The 18,317-nt window shown below is 43.3% G+C and overlaps 1 pseudogene; it reads left to right on the top strand.

Moving 5' to 3' along the window:
* The first annotated feature begins 230 nt into the window (after nt 1–230).
* LOC123741835 (myosin-7-like) lies at nt 231–3,752 on the top strand (annotated as a pseudogene).
* Nucleotides 3,753–18,317: the final 14,565 nt, after the last annotated feature.

Below are 18,317 nucleotides of genomic sequence, written 5' to 3'. Positions count from 1 at the left end.
TGAGGGCAGGGCCTACAGAGGTTATATATTTGATCTCCGCTATTGCAGGAATACAGTTCTGAAGCATCCATCCTTATCCACCTCTTAGCAGTGTTCAAGGTAAATTAACACTCCATACACTTTTATTGTGTGATTATTGTTACATACATCGGAATCTAATTGTATGATTTATTGCTATGCTTTTGACAAAGGATTAGTGATGTAATGAGACACGGGAATGTATGGTGGAAATGCCGAAGAAGTTTGTCCAGGCGTCCGTCACCAGCCACGAAGGCGACTCGGTCACTGTGCAGACCAGTGGCAGTCAGTGCCATTTAAGATGAGAGAGGACAATTTTTTCGTCATGAGCATGGCCTTATTTCAATTACAGCATATTGGATGACTCATTTATATTTCATTCACCCAGCTCAATGTAACAGCGATGGGTTTAGGCTACTACATGATACTCAAATGTTCCTATACCCATCACGAGGTTGCTACAACCTAGCCTATGAATGAAAGTTTACAATGTAGAATGCACACAGGTTGAGAGACAAATTTGAGGTGTAATCATTAGTCCAACAGTTGCAAAGGAGAGTTTATTGGACAAATTCAGGTAGGTTTATCCCCGTTTAAGAAACGTTTTTCAACAGAATTGGAAAATGAATCACACGTAAACAGAGTTCACTCTCATAGCAGCCACGTTGTATTCCTTCTCGTCCCTTGTAGACTTCAGTGCACAACACAACAGTTGTATGTGACGAGGCGAAAAAACCTTTCCAAGCCAAACCACCACACACAGCCTACATCGTTGTCACCATATTAGTTAAAGTAACATCATAGTCAGCATAGCTAATAGAACTAACCTGTTAGTAAACCTGCTACAATCATGCAGTAAAGTTAGTGTACAGTCAGTAAATAGTTACACCGGCGGGCCCTGGTGGCAATACATTTCTAATACCAAAAGCTTACCTTGACTTGGAAGAGTTCCAGTGTTGTTTTGGAAGGTCATAGCCAGCTAGCTAACATAGCATCCCTCTGTTTGAGCAGGATGTTTCAGTACGCTAAACTAGGTCGCTGCATTTGCTAGCTAAGTAAGTAAAAGTGAGAAAAAAAAAGACTCTTGCTTCTTCTTCATTTTGGAAGAAATGAATTTGTTCAAAACTGTTCAACTATTTTCTCTCTTTGAGTCTACTACTCACCACATTTTATACACTGCAGTGCTATCTAGCTGTAGCTTATGCTTTCAGTGATCCTTTCATTGGGTGGACAACATGTCATTTCATGCTGCAAGAGCTCTGATCGGAGGACGTCCTCTAGCCTGAAGTTGTCATAATTACTGTGTAAGTCAATGGAAGGGGGTGAGAACCATGAGCCTCCTAGGTTTTGTATTGAAGTCAATGTACCCAGAGGACGGAAGCTAGCTGTCCTCCGGCTACACCATGGTGCTACCCTACAGAGTGCTGTTGAGGCTACTGTAGACCTTCTTTTCAAAATAGTGTGTTTTAATCAGTTATTTGGTGAGGTTAATAACTGTCTACACCATCTAATTTCTCACAGACTGTTTCAAAGGCTCTCAGAGTACACAAAAGAATCCTCGCAAGTTTGCCGAGATCACTGTGTTTCCAGTGGAGAATCAGGTGCTGGAAAGACGGTGAACACCAAGAGATTCATCCAGTTTGCAAGCATTGCAGCTAGTGGTGGGAAGAAAGATACAGCCGTCCAAAACAAGGTGTTCAATCTGTTACAGGTTTTGCCTGCATATTTTGACGATTGAGTGGTTCTGTAGCCAAGTATCTAATTATCAAGGCACAAGGTGAGACCCAAATGCAGACACAGGAGGCAGATGGTTGGAGTCTTACAATGTTTATTAATCCAAAGGGGTAAGCAAGAGAATGGTCGTGTACAGGCAAAAAGGTCAAAACCAGATCAGAGTCCAGGAGGTACAGAGTGGCAGACAGGCTCGTGGTCAAGGCAGGCAGAATGGTCAGGCAGGCGGGTACAAAGTCCAGAAACAGGCAAGGGTCAAAACCAGGAGGACTAGAAAAAGGCGAATGAAAAGGCAGGAGAACGGGAAAAACGCTGGTTGACTTGGAAACATACAAGATGAACTGGCACAGAGCGACAGGAAACACAGGGATAAATACACTGGGGAAAATAAGTGACACCTGGAGGGGGTGGAGACAATCACAAGGACAGGTGAAACACATCAGGGCGTGACGCTAATATGTGTTTCTGTAACATTCTAAGGAAACTAAGGACCAAATCATCCAGGCTAACCCAGCTCTGGAGGTTTATGGTAATGCCAAGACCATCAGAAATAACAACTCCTCAAGATTTGAGTTTCTGATAGATATGATTTATTTAATACAGCATTAATCACCTGAAAATAAACTAACAAACATTTTATGTTTTAGGTACATTTATCAGGATTAATTTTGACACTTTAGGAAAACTGGCTTCTGCTAAATTGAGACATGTCCAAAGAAAGTGGCTAAAAGAAATGTAATTTTCTACTGTTCTAAATCTCCTTCTTTCCAGACCTTCTGGAAAGTCTTGACACGTTTGAGCTGAAGGCTGAGAGAGACTACCACATCTTCTATCAGATCTTGTCAAACAAGAAACCTGAATTACTGGGTCACTACCACAATTAGATAACAGTGGTGCATTGACTACATTCATTTGGGTTGTGTAATAATGATGTAATAGCATGTCTACATTTGTCTTTCTATGTCTCTCTTCCCGCTCTCATGGGAATACGGAAACGCTGCTGGTGACAGCTAATCCATATGACTACACCTTCATCTCCCAGGGGGAGACAAGTGTTGTCTATTGATGACGCTGATGTTGGGAACAGATGTGTTACTTTACCATCACTCTGGCCCCTGAATTTAGGTATTACAGTCGTAAATTCTTTGGTTTGGGAAAACAAAGTGTTGTCTTGTTGAATTTCAAGCCAGCTTGTCATGTTGTCAATCCAAAAGATGGATTTATGTTGCATATGTCAAATAAACATTGTAGCCTACCCTGTTCTTGGTTTGAAATAATAATATCCACGATAGCAGAGCATCATTGCATCATGAAATATCGGTGTTGTTTTTTTCAGGACCAATTCTTACTTCTAAATTGATGTGCTTTTCTCATCCTCCACAGAGTGCTTTTGATTTGCTGGGCTTTACCGTGGAGAAGAAAAACTCAGTGTATAAGCTGACTGGTGCCATCATGCACTATGGCAATATGAGGTTCAAGCAGAAACAGTGCGAGGAGCAGGCAGAGGCTGATGGAACGGAATATGAGAGCAGGCTAAAAGCCAAAAGCATAGCATTGGATAGTTCTGTGAATCCATAGGTAGAGCATTACAACTCACTGATTTTCTTTCCCAGGTGCTGACAAAGTGTCATATCTTATGGGCCTGAACTCTGCTGACCTCATAAAGGGTCTCTGTCACCCAAAGGTAAAAGTAGGGAACGAGTGGGTCAAAGGGCAAACTGTCCAAGAGGTGAGTGATGGGATATTTCACACAGGGGAGAGCAACAAGTTGATGATGTGAGATCCTATATAGAGATTAGATAGCATTTTTCCATTCTAACAAACCACTAACTAGCAATTTTTGTTTGCTTATTGTCCTCTGCAGCTTGAAGGGTCCCTTGAGCAAGAGAATAAGGTGCGAATGGATCTTGAAAGAGCCAAGAGGAAATGGAGGGAGACTTGAAGTTGTCCCAGGAGAGCGTAATGGACCTGGAGAATGACAAACAGCAGCTAGAGGAGTGCCTCAAGAAGTAAGATTTAAGCCATAACAAAATATTACTATATTACTACTGCAAACAAATGCATAAACATTAATAAGCAATTTGTCTTATCGATCTACAAATGAAGGATTCCACTGATTACACAAGAAGGACTTTGAAATCGGTAATCTGATCTGTAGGATTAACAATGAACAGGCCATAATAATCCACCGTCAAAATAGGTTGAAGGAGCTTCAGGTAATGAAGTACAATGTCCTTTTTAACTCTTCAACCATACATACGGAAGAGGCTCTTGAAAAAGTACTGCTCGAGCCAAGGTGGAGAAGCAAAGAGCAGATTTAGCCAGAGAGCTGGAGGAGATTAGTGAGAGGCTGGAAGTAGATAGAGATCCAGAAACTTTGCAAAGACCTTGAAGAGGCCACTCTGCAGCACTAGGCTACAACTGCCACAGGAAGAAACAAGCTGACAGTGTGGCCAACCTAGGGGAGCAGGTAAACAACCCTGCAGAGAGTGAAGCAGAAACTGGAGAAGGTAAAAAGTAACAAAGCTTTTTCCATTTGGTCACTGTTTACCTCTTGAATTTACCTCCTGAAGATTAAATTGGAGAAGTTGAGCAGAACTCTAGAAGACCAAGCCAATTAATACAGGACCAAGTATGAGGAAACCCAAAGATTCCTCAATGACATTACAACTCAGAAAACCTTCAATCTGGTAACGACAGGTAGAATAACTGCTGTCTCTGGATATTGCAATAGAAAAGCTGAATGAGGTTGTTGTGGAAATTCTTACACAGGGACACTCGAAGTCAATCTTAATATACATTTTTGTTTATTGTCAGCACGCTGGAGAGGTTCCAACCAACTCAATGCGCCGTAGTACACATGTATAATGGCTGTCTTTGGAGAGAGTGAACCAAGGTGCAGCGTGGTTAGCGCTCATCATGAATTTATTGAAGATAGAACACTATAAACACAAAAAACAAGAAACCGACAGCCAAAACAGTTCTGTCAGGTGCAAAACACTAAACAGAAAATATCTACCCACAAAACCCAAAGGAAAAACATGCTGCCTAAGTATGACTCCCAATCAGCAACAACGATGTACAGCTGTTCCTGATTGGGAGCCATACCCGGCAGAAACAAAGCAATCCCCAACATAGAAATACAGACATAGAATGCCCACCCAAATCACACCCTGACCAAACCTAAATAGAGACATAAAAAGGCTCTCTCAGGTCAGGGCGTGACAACATGTCAATCAGGAGCTCTCCTTGGGCAGTCCCAGCAGTTGTCTTATATACACGACTATACACAGACAAGTTATGTTTGCATGATTCAGCATAATTAATTAATCATTACCGTTTTGTTTAATTCAAGTGACCGAAAAATATTGGTTCATAACATGTGACAGACCAATACCTCACAAGGCTTCTTCTCTCTAAGCTGAGACCTTGAAACTGAGATATCTTTCGTCCTCAAAACAAGGTCTGGGCGTACTGCCAAATTGCAGTTACTGATAGTGAGGATTGGTTCAGTCAGCCACTTGCATGAACATGAAAATTGGTTTATAGAATAGCACATGAATGGAACCCAGAAATGAGTTATAAGAAAAGCACAAACATTAAAATTCCCATTACAAGGTGACAAGCTAAGGTTTATTCCTCAACCTGTTACTTTTTAGATGAATTTGGTAGACAGTTGGAAGAAAATGAATATCTTGTCTCAGCTAACCAGAGGAAATAATTTGTACAGTCAACAGCTTGAAGATCTAAAGAGACAGCTGGAGGAGGAAGTCAAGGTAATTTAGACAATACATTTTCTTTATTTGTGAATGAAGATACCCTCATCATAATATGAATGCCCTCTGTCCTTGCTCATCTCAGGCAAAGAATGCACTAGCCCACGCATGCAGTCTGTTCACCATGACTGTGACCTGCTTAGAGAGCAGTATGAGGAGGAAAAGATTCTCAGAATTCAGCTTGAGTTAAATCAGGTCAAGGCTGACATTGATCGCAAGCTGGCTGAGAAGGATGAGGAGATGGAGCAGTCCAAGAGGAACCTGCAGAGGGCCATTGATACCCTGCAGAGTTCTCTTGAGGCAGAGTGCCGGAGCAGTACTGAGGCCCTCAGGCTGAAAAAGAACATTTAGTGATACCTCAATGAGATGGAGATCCAGCTCAGTCAAGCCAACAGGCAGGCAGCTGACGGCCAGAAATAGCTGAAGAGCATTCATGCTCATCTGAAGGTCAATTAAAAACAGATTGCCATGCTGTGCCTAGTAGATACTGCTACAATGGTGCTATCTAAAATACTACAGTTTACTATAGAATACTACAATACTTACTAAAGAATTATGTAGCAAACTATAGAATATTATTGTTTGTTGTTGTTATTGTTTCCTGAAGGAGAAAGCCACACACTTATGTAAAAGACAATAAAACAAAAACACTTTAAGTAAATATTACAGTAATGTCCCCAAAAACACTACAGTAAATAATACAGTATATTACAGTCCAGAAAAACCCAACAGTACATTTTCACGCCTGCTCCCGCTCCCCCTCTCTGGCGCTCGAAGACGCCAGGCTCCCCAGCATTACTCACACCTGCCTTCCCCCGTCACGCACATCAGCAATTATTGGACTCACCTGGACTCAGTCACCTGTGTCATTACCTCTCCTATATCTGTCTGTTCCCAAGCTGTGTTCCCCGCTTCAGGATTAATTGTCGTATGTCGTTGTGTTACCCTTGTGCTGACACTGTTCCTGTCTTGGTCCATGTCTGTTCCTTATTAAATATTGACTCCCCGTACCTGCTTCTCTACTCCAGCATTGGTCTTTACAGTAAATACTACAGTATACCATACTACAGTTCACAAAACACTACAGTAAATACAACAGTATACTGTCCCCATAGGAGAACCCTGTATAAATGTATAAATGATTGGAGACAGGTGCAGGAATTCATAATAGGGGGGTTTAATACTCCACCTAAAATATACGACATGCCATGAAAAGGCACGGGGACGAAGCCCAAAACAAACACGTATACAAAAACACAGGAATGTAACCCAAACAAAAGAGCGAGGTAAAACCTGTAATAAATACACGGGACGAGACCCATAATACACTACAGAGGGCGAGACCCGTAATAACAAATGCACAACAATACACGGGACGAGACCCATAATAACAAGTGCACAATACACGCAGCACGAAAGCCAAAATAACAAAGCACAGGTACTCACAGACCAACGGACATGGGAACAATAACTGACAAGACAATTGCGAACAGAGGGCACATACTGTATATACAATTACTAATCAGGGGAATTGGAATCAGGTGTTCGTAATGAGACAATTCAGTGACTCCTAGAGGCTGGTGACGTAGACCTCCAAAAGGCAAAAAGGCCTCCTGCGGGGACAGGGGATGGAATAATTTTTTTAAACATTTAATAAAAATCTAGGACAAAACACACATCACAACAAGGGAGACACCACAACACTACATAAAGAGAGACCTAAGACATCAACATAGCAAAGCATCAACACATGATAACACAGCACGGTGACAACACAAGATGACAACAACATAGTAGCAACACAACATGACAGCAGCCCAACATGGTAGCAGCACAAAACATGGTACAAACATTATTGGGCACAGACAACAACACAAAGGGCAAGAAGATAGAGACAACATTACAACACGCGAAGCAGCCACAACTGTCAGTAAGAGTGTCCATGACTGAGTCTTTGAATGAAGAGATTGAGTGTTTGTTGCAGCTCGTTCCAGTCGCTAGCTGCAGCGAACTGAAAAGGAATGTGTGTGCTTTGGGGACCTTTAACAGAATGTGACTGGCAGAACGGGTGTCGTATGTGGAGGATGAGGGCTGCAGTAGGTACCTCAGATAGGGGGGAGTGAGGCCTAAGAGGGTTTTATAAATGAGCATCAACCAGTGGTTCTTGCGAGATGACCAGTTTACAGAGGAGTATAGAGTGTAGTGATGTGTCCTATAAGGAGCATTGGTGGCAAATCTGATGGCCGAATGGTAAAGAACATCTAGCCGGTCGAGAGCACCCTTACCTGCCGATCTATAAATGATGTCTCCGTAATCTAGCATAGATAAAATGGTCATCTGAATCAGGGTTAGTTTGGCAGCTGGGGTAAAAGAGGAGCGATTATGATAGAGGAAACCAAGTTTAGATTTAACCTTAGCCTGCAGCTTTGATATGTGCTAAGAGAAGGACAGTGTACCATCTAGCCATACTCCCAAGTACTTGTATGAGGTGACTACCTCAAGCTCTAAACCCTCAGAAGTAGTAATCACACCTGTGGGGAGAGGGGCATTCTTCTTACCAAATCACATGACCTTTGTTTTAATGGTTAATGGTTAAGGTTAAGGGCAGAGAAAGCTTGTTGGACACTAAAAAAAACTTTGTTGTAGAGCGTTTAACACAAAATCCAGGGAGGGGCCAGCTGAGTATAAGACTGTATAATCTACTTAAAAATGGATGAGAGAGCTTCCTTCTGCCTGAGCTATGATGTTGATGTAAATTGAGAAGAGCGTGGGGCCTAGGATCGAGCCTTGGGGTACTCCCTTGGTGACAGGCAGTGGCTGAGAAGCAGATGTTCTGACTTTATACCAGAGGTGTGGACTCGAGTCACATGACTTGGACTCGAGTCAGACTTGAGTCACAAATATGATGACTTGCAACTCGACTTTGACTTTAACACCAATGACTCGTGACTTGACTTGGACTTGAGCCTTATGACTTGACCTGACTTGATACCCTCCCCAAGCCCAAATATTAAAAATGATGCTATTAAATAGAGTGTGCAGCACATCAACTCTTCATTTAACGGATTACAGTTTGAATCGGACAGCAGCCAATGAAATTGTGCCAGCTGAGAAAAAGTTGTGCGTGCCAGTGCAGAGGAACGTTGCCGGGTGAATTCAGATGGAGCCCTTGGAAAGATGATACCCAAAATTATTATTTTCGGATATAAAGATGACGCCTTATCAACAAAAAACAGGTTGCAACTTGCAAAACATGCAGGAAGAAAATTACAGACAGAGGCGCAACAATTTCCAACTTTGTTCGACATTTGAAGCTGCACGAAGAACGGTAAGTAGTGGCTAATATAGAGGACAGCTATATATTTTATTACTTTACTGGTGTATCATGTAAGCTAACATAACATTAAGTCAATGAGCCTCCACACAGTCAGTCAGTGCGAGAATGTGATCATTGCACCCAAGATTGAGCTACAACTGGCTAGGCAGTTGGTAGCCTTAATCCTGCCTGATGTTATTGCTGTTCCTAAAACCATTGACATACGTTAGCCTACTGTAACCACACAGAGAGTGTGTGTGTGTGTGTGTGTGTGTGTGTGTGTGTGTGTGTGTGTGTGTGTGTTAAGGTTGGGCGATTGTGTACCAGCCTACATCGCCGATTGCGCCCCATAGCGATCCTCGATAGTCTATCACTATTGGGGGGGGGGTCTTTCTCATGGCTACCCATGTATTTCCATGGAAATATAATGTTTATTTGGAAAGTAATAAATATATAGATATTTTTAAAAGCATTTATGATTTTGCGTAAATGTAACATACTATTACTCTTGTTAAAAATATGAAATGGTATTACATTTGGTGAAGGCACATTATGACTTGTTTAGGACTCGAAATTTGACTTGATACTTGACAGTCTTGACTTGGGACTTGACTCTGACTTGCCTGTCTTGACTTGGGACTTGACGTGGGACTTGAGTGCTAAGACTTGAGACTTACTTGTAACTTGTAAAACAATGACTTGGTCCCACCTCTGCTTTATACTGTCAGCGTGTGTAAAAGAGGCGAAGTCAGGTGCAGGAGAGTAGCGTGATGTAAACAGGCGCACTTTATTAAAGTTCCAAGACGAGAGCACAACATAAATCAAATGTGCTCAAAAACATAGAACATAACAAAAGTAAAGCGCGTAAAAAGACACCACAGCAACATGAAACAATTACATACAAAACATGATGGGAACCAGAGGGTTAAATACAAGTAGCTTAATTGGGGAAATGAAAACCAGGTGTGTATGGAAACAAGACAAGACAAATGGATATGTGAAAAATGGAGCGGCAATGGCTAGAAAGCCAGTGACGTCGGTCGCCGAACGAACAAGGAGAGGAGCCGACTTCGGAGGAAGTCGTGACATATACACTGCGCTCTTTGAGAGAGGTAGTTAGCAAACCAGGCCAAAGACCCCACAGAGACACCAATACTCCTTAGCCGGCCCACAAGAATGGAATGGTCTACCGTATCAAAAGCTTTGATCAAGTCAACAAAAATAGCAGCACAACATTACTTAGAATCAAGGGCAATGGTGACATCATTGAGGACCTTTAAGGTTGCAGTGACATATCCATAACCTGAGTGGAAACCAGACTGCATACCAGAGAGAATACTATATATAGACATCAAGAAAGCCAGTCAGTTGATTATTGACAAGTTTTTCCAACACTTTTGATAAACAGGAGAAAATAGAAATTGGCCTATAACAGTTAGGATCAGCTTGATCCCCCCCCCCTTTAAATAAAGGATGCACCATGGCTGCCTTCCAAGCAATGGGAACCTCCCCAGAGAGGAGAGACAGATTTAAAAGGTCAGAGATAGGCAATGATAGGGGCATCAACCTTAAAGAAGAAAGGGTCTAAACCATCTGACCCAGATGTTTTTTTGGGGTCAAGTTTAAGGAACTCCTTTAGCACCTCAGATTCAGTGATTGCCTGCCTTTGTAGCGGGGCAGAGGAAAAAGAGGGAGGAGCATCGGGGCTGGTCGCATTAGAAGGGGTGGGAGATGAGGAAATGTTGGACGGGCAATGAGGAATGGCTGGGTCAAATAGGAATCCTGACTTAATGAAGTGGTGATTAAACAGCTCAGCCATGTGCTCCTTGTCAGTAACAACTACATCATCAACATTAAGGAACATGGGCAGCTGTGAGGAGGAGGGTTTATTCTCCTGGTCTTTAACCGATTTCCAGAACTTCTTGGGGTTAGACCCACAGAGAGAGAACTGCTCCTTAAAGTAACTAACTTTGGCCTTCCGGATAGTCTGAGTGCACTTATTTCTCATTTGCCTGAACTAGAGCTAGTCAGCCTGGGTATGCGTGTGCCGAGCCTTTCGCCAAATGGAATTCTTGAGGCGGAGTAACTCTGCAAGATCACGGTTGAACCAGGGGCTGAACCAGTTTCTAATTCAAATTTTCTTTATGGGGCGTGTTTGTGAACAATACCACTGAAAATATAAAAAAAATAAGGTCCAAGCATCTTCGACAGAGCTGATTCTATACAAATTTACAGAGGCCAGGTCATGAATGAAGGCTTGCTCATTAATGTTTTTTAGCAAGCGCCTATGACAAATCAGGACAGGTCGTTTCACTGAGCAGCCATTACGAACACAGGCTGTAAAACAGTGGTCATTACAGAAAACACCAGACTGATACCTATCAGGATTATTTGTGAGGATAACATCAAGGAGAGTAGCCTTTTCTCGGTGTTTGGAGTCATACCTTGTGGGATTGGTAATAATCTGAGAAAGATTTAGGGTGTCCCATTGCTTTAGGACTTGGTCAGGTGGTTTAAATATGTCCTAGTTTAGGTCACCTAGCAGGACAAATTCAGACTTAGTGTAAGGGGCCAGGAGAGAGCTTAAGGCGGGTAGGGTACAGGCCGGTTATAACCAGAAAGGTTAACAGTGTTCAAAACACTCTTCCTTAACCACTTCTCAGTAATGACCAACACATCTGGATTAGAGCTTCAGAAACCCCAGGCTTTTACGAGAGTAGAAATCAGTGAAGCAGATATCAGAGCACAAGTCAGAAATGGGGATAGCAACAGTAGATGGGCCAGGGTGTACATGCACATTTCCAGATTTCATCAGCAGTAATACAGTGGGGCAAAAAAGTATTTAGTCAGCCACCAATTGTGCAAGTTCTCCCACTTAAAAAGATGAGAGAGGCCTGTAATTTTCATCATAAGTACACTTCAACTATGACAGACAAATTAAGATTTTTTCTTTCCAGAAAATCACATTGTAGGATTTTTTTATGAATTTATTTGCAAATTATGGTGGAAAATAAGTATTTGGTCAATAACAAAAGTTTATCTCAATACTTTGTTATATACCCTTTGTTGGCAATGGCACAGGTCAAACGTTTTCTATAAGTCTTCACAAGGTTTTCACACACTGTTGCTGGTATTTTGGCCCATTCCTCCATGCAGATCTCCTCTAGAGCAGTGATGTTTTGGGGCTGTCGCTGGGCAACACGGACTTTCAACTCCCTCCAAAGATTTTCTATGGGGTTGAGATCTGGAGACTGGCTAGGCCACTCCAGGACCTTGAAATGCTTCTTACGAAGCCACTCCTTCGTTGCCCGGGCGGTGTGTTTGGGATCATTGTCATGCTGAAAGACCCAGCCACGTTTCATCTTCAATGCCCTTGCTGATGGAAGGAGGTTTTCACTCAAAATCTCACGATACATGGCCCCATTCATTCTTTCCTTTACACGGATCAGTCGTCCTGGTCCCCTTTGCAGAAAAACATCCCCAAAGCATGATGTTTCCACCCCCATGCTTCACAGTAGGTATGGTGTTCTTTGGATGCAACTCAGCATTCTTTGTCCTCCAAACATGATGAGTTGAGTTTTTACCAAAAAGTTCTATTTTGGTTTCATCTGACCATATGACATTCTCCCAATCCTCTTCTCGATCATCCAAATGCTCTCTAGAAAACTTCAGACGGGCTTGGACATGTACTGGCTTAAGCAGGGGGACACGTCTGGCACTGCAGGATTGAATCCCTGGCGGCGTAGTGTGTTACTGATGGTAAGCTTTGTTACTTTGGTCCCAGCTCTCTGCAGGTCATTCACTAGGTCCCACCGTGTGGTTCTGGGAATTTTGCTCACCGTTCTTGTGATCATTTTGACCCCACGGGGTGAGATCTTGCGTGGAGCCCCAGATCGAGGGAGATTATCAGTGGTCTTGTTTGTCTTCCATTTCCTAATAATTGCTCCCACAGTTGATTTCTTCAAACCAAGCTGCTTACCTATTGCAGATTCAGTCTTCCCAGCCTGGTGCAGGTCTACAATTCTGTTTCTGGTGTCCTTTGACAGCTCTTTGGTCTTGGCCATAGTGGAGTTTGGAGTGTGACTGTTTGAGGTTGTGGACAGGTATCCTTTATACTGATAACAAGTTCAAACAGGTGCCATTAATACAGGTAACGAGTGAAGGACAGAGGAGCCTCTTAAAGAAGAAGTTACAGGTCTGTGAGAGCCAGAAATCTTGCTTGTTTGTAGGTGACCAAATACTTATTTTCCACCATAATTTGCAAATAAATTCATTAAAAATCATACAATGTGATTTTCTGGATTTTCTTTCCTCATTTTGTCTGTCATAGTTGGCGTGTACCTATGATGAAAATTACAGGCCTCTCTCATCTTTTTAAGTGGGAGAACTTGCACAATTGGTGGCTGACTAAATACTTTTTTGCCCCACTGTACAATCAGGGCACGGCAGAGAACAGGGAGAGCTCTGCAGTGTTGATTTATGACATTTGAATGTTCATTAGAAGGCAACAAGATCATATTGTACACAATTTCATCAGGTAACATGAATACAAACCCGGCGAGAGGTGGTTAGAATAGCATGGGAGGCCAAGAGTCCATGCTACCAATAGAGTGTCAGAGTCCCAAGTGTGGGAACAAACATAGTATGTCCCACGGTTGGGTAAACAAGCAAGTTCATAGTCAAAAAGCATGCAGGAGTCTTGAGGCAAATAGCATAAAGCACAAGAAAACAATATAACGACTTGGGGCTAGCCATTGTAAGTTCAGAGTCACTCGCCCCAACAGTGCATGTGTCCTGGAGGCGAGCGAAAGCTCGGGAGAGAGGGGGGAGTGTGGTGGGGGTACCTGTACCAGACAGGGGGAGACAGGCCAGGGCAGACGGTGAACAGATCGCCAGGTGGAATCCAAGCAGCAGTGCAGCAGGCAATGGGAGTAGGTGTCACACCCACTTGGTAGAAGCTTTTTGTTCTGTAGGCAGATTCCTTGTAGAAAATGCCCAGGGGATGGTCTCTGAACAGCGGGAGTGGGCTTCAAAGGCTTCTGGATTTGGGTGGGGTATTAATATCTTTAGGATGCCCAAATCCAGTTGAATGACTCTCTCCATTCCAATGATGATCTGAAAGAGAACATTGCCATTGTAGAGAGATGTAACAATCTAATCCAGGCAGTGCTTGAGGAGCTAAGAAGCTGTCTTGAACTGAGCTGAGCTGGCTGAGCAAGAGCTACTGGATGTCAATGGAGGGTGCAGCTGCTGCACACTTTGGTAAAGTAGAACTACTGACTATGGAGTTTCTACTTTAGCTATAGCTGAACATTGTAAAAAATATATATAGTTAGACATCTCTTCACCACACCCATCTTGGTTCACCCGTCAGTTCGTGGTGGAGGCCGATGCTTCTGATGTCGGAGTGGGGGCGGTCCTGTCCCAGCGTTCTGCCCTGGATCTCAAGCTACATCCCTGCGCCTTCTTCTCCCACCGCCTCAATGCCACAGAAAAGAACTACGATGTGGGGAATTGTGAGCTTTTCATGGTGAAGATGGCGTTGGAGGAATGGAGACGGTGGCTGGAGGGGGCGGAACACCCATTCATCATGTGGACCGACCACAAGAACCTGGAGTATCTCCGCACCACCAAGAGCTTCAACTCCAGGCAAGCCAGATGGGCCCTGCTGTTCACACAGTTCAACTTCTCCCTCTCGTACCGGCCAGGATCCAAGAATATCAAGCCGGATAAACTGTCCCGCCGCTATAGCCCCGCGGTTACCACCCCAGAGCCCGGGATCATCCTTTCCACCTCGTGCCTGGTGACGGTACTCAACTGAGGTATAGGGAATCAGGTCCAGGATGCGCAGCGGTCCCAGCCGAACCCTGATAATCGGAGGTTTGTGCCTGACGCTGTCCGCTCTGCGGTCCTGGAGTGGGCCCATTCCTCCAGGCTTGCCAGCCACCCGGGCTCCCATCGGACCCTGGCCTTCGTGTGACAATGCTTTTGGTGGCCTACGATGGTTCCCGGATGTCACCGCGTTTGTCTCCCCCTGCACGGTCTATGCTCATAATATGACTTGAGTATGCCTGCAACACCCTTCCCTGCTCTGCCACAGGCCTATCTCAATTTGAGTGTGCCCTGGGGTATCAGCCCCCGCTCTTCCCGAACAGGAAGAAGAGGTCGGCATACCTTCTGCCCAGATGTTCATCTGCCACTGTCGTCGTACCTGGAGGAGAGCCCAGTCGGCCCTCCTCAAGACCACCTCCAGGTATCGATGACAAGCGGTATCGTCTTGGGCAGAAGGTATGGCTATCCACCCAAAATCTGCCCCTTCGGGTGGATTCCCGCAAACTTTCCCCCCGGTTTATCGGCCCATTTCCCATCTCCAAGATTATTATCCCCTCTGCTGTTCGTCTTCTGTTGCCCCGTACCCTCCGTATCCACCCCACCTTTCATGTGTCCAGAGTCAAACCTATGTCTCACAGCCCTTTGTCTACTGTTTCCATACGCACCCACGTGTTGAATGCTTGCTGACATTTTTAAGATGTTAATAATAATAATCATAATTTTACCATTTATAATATTTTCCTATTTTCACATAAATAAACAAAAGTGTATAAGGTTGTCACACCCTGATCTGTTTCACCTGTCCTTGTGATTGTCTCCACCCCCCTCCAGGTGTTGCCCATCTTCCCCATTATCCCCTGTGTATTTATACCTGTGTTCTCTGTTTGTTCGTTGCCAGTTTGTCTTGTTTGTCAAGTCAACCAGCGTTTTTGTTCTCAGCTCCTGCTTTTCCCAGTTTCTCTTTTTCTTGCCCTCCTGGTTTTGACCCTTGCCTGTCCTGACCCTGAGCCAGCCTGCCAACTTGTATCTTTGCCCCAACTCTGGATTGTTTGACCTCTGCCACCCTGACCCTGAGCCTGCCTGCCGTCCGGTAGCATTGCCCCACCTCTGGTTTACTGACCCCTGCCTGCCTTGATCTGTCTATTGCCTGCCCATGTTGGAATATTAAACCATTGTCAATTTGACGTGTCTGCATCTGGGTCTTACCTTGATTTCTGATAAAGGTAGGACATTACCTAGTTAATTAGCCAACTCTTACCATAGTCAGTTATCTATATCCTTGACTATCTCAGAGAGTTGGAGGGTGATGAGGCTATCTGAGATCCTGAGGTCAAGCACCCTTTTTGACATTGGCATTGGAATAAGGTTTGAGTTAGCAGGGAACCCGAGAGAGGCCAAGCAGGGGTGGACAGACAGAAAAGCCATGGGGTGTGGGATGGGCAGGAGGGTTGGGTGAGTGGGCTTAAGTGTTTGAAATGTGAGGTGATGATAGCTAAAATAGAGAGAGAGAGATAAAACAACTCTCTTGTTCTCAAAATAGAGCATTAAGGAAAGCTCAAGAGTCAGGGTGTCAAATTCATGCAATAAACCACCTCAGATAGTTAGGCATCTCACAATGCCATGCAGCATAATTACACTAGCAGCTGGTCTGTCACAATAAATCCCTATGCCACTCCACAACAACAATACTTCTCGATTGTGGCTGTGTTTGATACAATGTTTTTGGAAAAGTGCCATTAAAACAATGTTTGAGTTTTTATGATAAAAAAATAATTTGGCAAACTTTATATAAATTGGAAATAATATACACTGAACAAAAATATAAAAGCAAAATTTAAAGTGTTGGTTCCATGTTTCATGAGCTGAAATAAAATGTCCCAGACATTTTCCATTCACACAAAAAGCTTATTTCTCTCAAATTCTGTGCACAAATTTGTTTACATCCTTGTTAGTGAGCATTTCTCCTTTGCCAAGATAATCCATCCACCTGACAGGTGTGGCATATTAAGAAGCTGATTAAACAGCATGATCATTACACAGGTGCACCTTGTGCTGGGGACAATAAAAGGCCACTCTAAAATGTGTAGTTTTGTCACACAACACAATGCCACAGATGTCTCAAGTTTTGAGGGAGAGTGCAATTGGCATGCTGGCTGCAGGAATGTCCAGCAGAGCTTCTACCATAAGCCGCCTCCAACCATAAGCCGCCTCCAGTAAAATCTTAGAAATTGTTGCATGTTTCGTTTATATTTTTGTTCATTAAAGATCTGATCATCTAGTCCACACTCTTACAGTTTAATATTTAAGAAATAGTATAGCTGTTAACAAACATACAGTGTCTGGATCATGATAATAGAACAGCTAGATATATTATCTCCCTCTGCACCCGCAGATATCCTCATGCTGATAGCAAGGTTGGCATCCTCTAATAGGAGTATACAATAAAAATAATATTAATTTTATGTCATTTCATTTTGTGCATATTGATTTGTACATCATAGTCTCTCATAAAATACCATAGTGAAAATACTAAGTAGTCAGTGCCTGTTGGCGTCTGCAGAGGCTCTGTCCTGGTGCTGTTTGCTGTCCCTCGCCAAGGTTCTGTCACTTCTGTCAACACAGTGTTGTGGCCATCAGAAACTCCCATTGGAGAAACAGGAATCCATCAGCAGTGAACATGCTGACACCTGGTACAGTAGCTGTGGGGAGAAAATATCTGTTGAGGATTAGTGTACAGAGATGTATTTGATAAGTGATTAGGAAAAATAAATGTGGCATGACATGATGACACATTGATTGACATTTAAACGACTAAACAATCTAACATGTTTTTTTCCCACTATGGTCGCTATTGTTGCTATTCTTAAATAACATGCTTGATAATGGTGCATTTTCACACCTATCTGTGGTGACTTGTAGCTCCCTGCTATTAAAATATATGATAACTATTTGCCCTTAGGAAGTGTTTTACAGATTCATTGCACTGCATTCATTCTTTGAGTTTGAGGGTATTTACAAGGCAGTCCTATAAAATACTTGCCTGGCTACCCACACTCCTTGCTCTGGCCAAACACTACGCCACGCCCACGGACGTTAGTTTCTTCTCTGCAATGACTTTGGATCTGAGTACCTCCCCGACCCGTCTCCCAATGTGAACACATTCGGGGCTGTCTGATTGGTTCAGAAACCGATGGGTTTAGCCAGAGCTAGAACACGTGGGTTTGAAAATGTGTCATTGGCTTTGATTGGTTACAGACGATCCAATCGCTGATTACTTTGTTTTGTACAATGCCCCTTGTGCCTATCGTCACCACAAACAACTTCAATGATGGCAGTCTCAGACTGAAGTATGTAGAGAATGACAGCAAGTATGGGTAACTTCATACCTGGAGTGGGTCTGAAAGTGGGCGTTGCAAAAGTAGTGGGTGGATCAACAGCGATGTGTGTAACATTACATTTACATTACATTTAAGTCATTTAGCAGACGCTCTTATCCAGAGCGACTTACAAAATGGTGCATTCACCTTATGATATCCAGTGGAACAACCACTTTACAATAGTGCATCTAAATATTTTAAGGGGGGGGTTTAGAAGGATTACTTTATCCTATCCTAGGTATTCCTTAAAGAGGTGGGGTTTCAGGT

This window comes from Salmo salar, chromosome ssa03 (genome assembly GCF_905237065.1).
Source record: "Salmo salar chromosome ssa03, Ssal_v3.1, whole genome shotgun sequence".
Lineage (NCBI taxonomy): Eukaryota > Metazoa > Chordata > Actinopteri > Salmoniformes > Salmonidae > Salmo > Salmo salar.
This window is presented reverse-complemented; position numbering and strand designations above follow the sequence as displayed.